Source organism: Pelophylax lessonae, assembly GCF_965119305.1.
Source record: "Pelophylax lessonae genome assembly, chromosome: 10".
NCBI classification, from domain to species: domain Eukaryota; kingdom Metazoa; phylum Chordata; class Amphibia; order Anura; family Ranidae; genus Pelophylax; species Pelophylax lessonae.
This window is the reverse complement of record NC_138777.1, coordinates 238,946,314-238,952,066: the sequence shown is the minus strand read 5'-3', so window position 1 is coordinate 238,952,066 and position 5,753 is coordinate 238,946,314.

The window sequence follows — 5,753 nt, the reverse complement described above, 5'->3', positions numbered from 1 at the left end:
GCACATTGATTATCATGCAGTATTCAAAAATTCACCGCCAATGTAATTGACCAAATTTTCCAATAGTACACTCAGAATGAAGAGACTGCACAGAAACAAAAAGAAAAAGAAAAAAGGCATGGAGGGACATGATCAGCATCTAATGTATGGAAGAAGCGAGGAGAAAAGCAAGGTTTGGAAGATTTCGTTTACCGCAACTGGTTCCAAGGCTCATGTATCGTTCCCCGGTGGTCTAGTGTAATACTGACCGCATGGCGCCGGCATTTATACACCCTCTCCACTCCCTCGGCGTCTGACATCACCGAGGGAGTGAGAGCAGGATACACGCAGTGGTCCAATGGAGATCGAGGAGGAAGTGCGTCATCAAGACGCGACCGCATCTCATTATTCCGCCGGAACCGGAAGTTCGGGGATAACAACATCCGGTCCGGACATAATGTATGCAGAGGAGGTAAAAATTCACGGAAACAAACTGAAATGGATCCAAATGACATTGACAGCTTTACCAAAGACCGGACATCAAAAGATATATCCACAATGCCTATGTTAAATGGAAAAAATCCAAAGACACAATTGGTCATAAAGGAAGAATAGCCCGATTAATAGATCAGTCAGTATTATGATAGAGAAAAGAATTGGAAAGAGGGGGTTGTATGAGACTCCATTAAGGAACACCTAGGAGTTAAAAGGCGGTGCTACTACTAGCCAGGTTGGACCAGTTTTCCTGGAAAATAAGGGTAGGGCACCGCGGGTGCCCATATGGGCAACAAAGACAGAGGCTGGAAAAGAGCTCGGATCCAGTGATGGCCCCCACTGCGCTTACCTTAGGATCCGCCACCCACAGTCACATCCACATGACGGCAGGGATCTGGAATAAGATATCCAATCGACAAATCACAAAATACTCTTGTTCTTGAAAAGTAGAAGGACTACATCTGAAAAAACAAACATATAATTGCTAAAGGCAATCCTACCAGAATATACATCATGTGCCCATATCGGCACCATGAAAAAAACGAGGGACTTTGTAACAATAGTTCAAAATCCAAAATGCTGACCAGCATCTGGAATGTGCTGAGTCCGCAATAAATGCTATTGACACCACCTAACCAAGAAAGGGTTTGAAACTGATGGATTCATTTATACCAGGGTACTGAGTAGCCGATAAATTGAATATCCACTTGGTTTCACGTTGCAATAAATTTCTATCTACACTTCCACCTCTTTCATTGAGTGGAATATGTTCCAAAGCAAAGAAGGTCATTAATGCAGCCTGATCAGTGCCCATCTGCAGCTTCGCTGATGCCCATTAATGCAGCCTGATCAGTGCCCATCTGCAGCCTCGCCATTGCCCATCATTGCACTCTGATCAGTGCCCATCTGCAGCCTCACCATTTCCCATTAATGTAGGCTGATCATTGCCCATCTGCAGCCTCACCATTTCCCATTAATGCAGCCTGATCAGTGCCGGATTACACCGACGGATCTCTTGTTTACACGCCGATAAATATGGTATCTGAAATCCCTGAGATTGCTACTGGGCACCACCATCTTGGATGTGAGGAGATTCGGAACTATCACTAAGTGACATTCTATGGTGTTCCCCTTCACTCCTCTGGCAAATACATAAACTCACTAGTCAAATGTTCAAGCAAGTAAATAGAAAAAAAAAAAAGAAAAGAAAAAAAAAAGGAAAACTTGTTGGACTGGGTGTCTTAAAGAGACAATGGTCCTAAAACTGACCACCTGACAGCCTCTTATATCTCCTCAGGACTGTGCTGATCCAATCTCTGTGCTGAGTTTTTGGGTCTACACACCTGCTTTTTTTTTTTAATAGATTTAATCATTTTCAAAAAATCAAACACAAAACTATAAAATATTTCCTTACCACAAAAACATTGACAGTATAGAAAATTCTTCACCCCCATCCTTACCCCCCCCCTGTACTCCTCCCCATTTCCCTCCCCTCCCCATTTCCTCTTTCCCGGTGTCAATCTTCTAAACCTCAAACTCCCATCCTTTCCGCGTATTTTCTTGTTTTTTTAAATTCGGTTCAACAGTTCCAAATATTCATATATTTTCCACTCTCCTCACTCTCACTACAGCGCATTTGTTCCGTATTGTATCTATATTCACCCTTCCTTAGCCGTACTCCTACTGAGGGCCATTCATATTCCTGACAGTATTTAGGAATTAAACTTTTAGTTACATTCATTAGCAGTGGGATTATAGTATTTTTATAGTGTTATATTGGGATCTCCGTATTGTGGAATAAGGAAACCCGCCGATCTTCTGAAATTTCTAGGTTTGTAATCTCTTTTATCAATACTAATACCTCTCTCCAATATTTCTTTATTTTTGGGCAGTCCCACCATATGTGGGCCATATTTCCTATTAGAAAACAAATGTGCAGCGCTAGTGATATAAGAAAGTCCGACTAAAATTGAAAAAAGTCTCATGTGAAGATATCATATAAAAATAAGTGATAAAGTGATTCAAATGTGGTATAAACAAGATGTGCAGCAAAATCCCAGCACCAATGAAGGTATATGTGAATTGCGCTCACCAGATGGATGGGACCCCAATGCTATACAGCAGGAGGGTCAAACACGCTTGGAAAGATAAGGGTATATCCCAACAAGATTCACCGACCATGGAAGATGCCAATTGGGTTCTTGACAGATGTAACCAGTCAGAGTCTCCACTCCCATATATTGGATGGTAAATCAAAAAAGAAGGGGGATATACATAGCGTAATATTGCTAAAACTGGTTTATTGATAAAAAAGCCGATACACTTACAGACATCCGTAATCAACAGGCATATCAAGCATAAACAGCTGGGCTGACTGAAGTCCTCTTAACATGTTTCGGCACAACTGCCTTTTTCAAAAGATAATTTGTCAGCATTCAGATATCCAATATATATAACATACTCATTGGTCCCATCACCCTGTGAAGGCGATTGGATAATTGATACCAGGAAGTAGTAAAAACACATTGGCGTGTGTTCCAAACCTCATAATGAGAGGCTGCCAAAAAAAGGCGATAACGTCACTTCCGGTATAAACAAGGAAGTGACCTCATCCCAGTGTAATCGACACAAGCCGGAAGTAGTGATGCCGATGAACACCGCAAGCATTGTAAAAGCGGAGCGACGGCTGGGCCAGCGTCATATCCGGGACTCAGGCGGAAATGACGTTAGTGAGGCGCATCGTAGTGAAAGTTTGCGGGCCATCTAGCGGTCGTCCGGCATATCGCCAGAGATAGCTGAGATATGGTGATGCATTCAAAACCAGAAAAGGGGGAAATTTTAAATGCCCAATCTCTATTTAGTCGCCAAAACAGGATGATGTACAACCGATGAGCATATTAATGTACAATCACATGAATCAATCGAAGGCAGGAAAATACATATATACTCAAAAGATTATATCAATATATCAATAAATGACTAAAATATATATAACAGTATAAAAATGAATAAAAAGAATTTAAAAAGATTAAAAACAACATGAGCAGGAAGATAAGGGAACAGATGAAGAGTGTACACATTATGCTGTATTTATAAACGCATTAATGTCCCACTCAATGTTTAAACCATAGGGATGGTAAGATTTAAGGGTATATATCCAGTACACCTCTCTCCTGGAGACACCTCTAACTTTAGAACCACCCCTCCAAAGGGAAGTGTACCGGTCAATAACCTGAAACAAAGTACCTGTGGGGTCTTTGTGGTGGGCTAATAGATAATGTTTGGACACATTATGTTTATCTTTACCTGTAATGATACTGGTAATGTGTTCATTAACCCGCACATTAAATGATCTGATAGTCCGCCCCACATACTGATTTTTGCATGGGCACGTCATCAGATAGACGACATGAGTGGTTATGCATGTAGCAAAGAATTTAATTTGGTACACACTGTTTGTGACAGTGGATTGAAAAGATAAAAATTTCCTTCTCCTGTCACAGTTATAATCACAGACCCTGCATTTGCGGCAGGGATAAAACCCAATCAAATCAGAAAATAATTTTTTGGGTTTTGAGGGTTCCTCTGGTACATTAGGGGTGAGTTGTCCTCTCAAAGCGGGGGCTCCCCTAAAAGTAACAGATGGTCGCCCCGGCAAAACAGTGCTCAAAACCGGGTCATTTTTAAGTACATCCCAATGTTTGGAGAATATTTTTTTAATGGACCTGTGTTGTGTGGAATAATTAGTAAAAAAGGACCATTTGGCAAAGTCAGACTGATCTCTATTTTTGTTCCTAGATCCAGAAAGTAATTCAGCTCTATTGATTTGTGCCACTTCAGTGATAGCTGATTCAAGAACATCAGATTTATAGCCCTTGTTCAAGAATCTATCTTTCAGTATCTGGGCTTGTTGGAGGAATTCGTGATCATAAGTACAATTCCTCCTGAGCCTAATGAATTGGCTTTTAGGGATACCGCCCAGCCAGGCTTTGTGGTGGCAGCTGTCGGTGGGCAGATAAGAATTACGATCGGTTTCTTTGAAAAACGTGCTCGTAACAAATTGGTTGTCCACCAGTGAGATATTGAGATCCAAAAAGTGGACAACACTGGGACTACACTCAAAAGACAACTGGATACCCCTGGTGTTGTTATTCAAAAAGGCCATAAAGGACTCAAGGGATGATAGGAGGAGGATGTCGTCTATGTAGCGCATCCAAAAGACTAGCTCAGGCGCATTATAAGGATAGACGACATCCTCCTCCCATTTGGCCATAAAGAGGTTGGCCAAACTGGGGGCGAATGTCGCCCCCATGGCCACCCCCCTTTGTTGTAAATAAAACTGGTGGTTGAACCAGAAATAATTACGCCCTGTCGCGAATATCAACAAATCAAGAATGAAGTCCCGGTGAGAGGAAGTGATAGTGTTGTCTGTTTTTAAATAATGATCGACTGCCTCCAAGCCAAGGTCATGTGGGATACAGGTATAGAGGGAGGCAACATCTGCCGTCACCATAAGATGCTCTCCCTCCAACCTTATATCCTTAAGTTTGTTAATGACATCCCCTGTGTCCTTAATATAGGAGGGGGTTTGGACTACTAGAGGCTGTAAGTAAAAGTCGATGTATTTACCGATCCAGGATGTGATAGAGTTAATGCCACTAACGATCGGGCGACCAGGGGGATGAAGTGAATCTTTGTGTACTTTCGGTAAGTAGTACATTACCGGGATGCGGGGAGCGGTGGGGACCAGGAATGACTTTTCTTTTTTATTCAAGATATTCCTCTCGTAGCCCTTATCAATAAGTTTTACCAGTTCTTCCTTGAAAGAAGAAGTGGGATTATTTTGTATTTTAATGTAAGTATCTTGGTCTCCCAAAATTCTCTCCATTTCTTCATAATAGTCCTGTTTATCAAGAACGACGATACCACCGCCCTTGTCAGCAGGACATATTATGAGTTGTTTCTGCTCACACAGGGATTTTAAACCTTTCCTCAGCTGAGGCTGCACATATGGTTTCTTTACCGGTATATTTGCCAAATCTTTAAATACCAGGTCCCTGAATACCGCCACTGAAGGGGCAACCGGACCAGGAGGGTTGAATAAAGACGGATTTGATAATCCTGAATGTTTAACGGAAGAAATGTACTCGCGAGGTGTATCAGTTCTGGGTTTAGAAAGGATATACCTCTGTACATTTATCTTACGTACAAATTTATGTACATCAATAAACGTGTTAAATTTATTGATGGGTTTTGGTGGAGCGAATTTCAATCCCCTA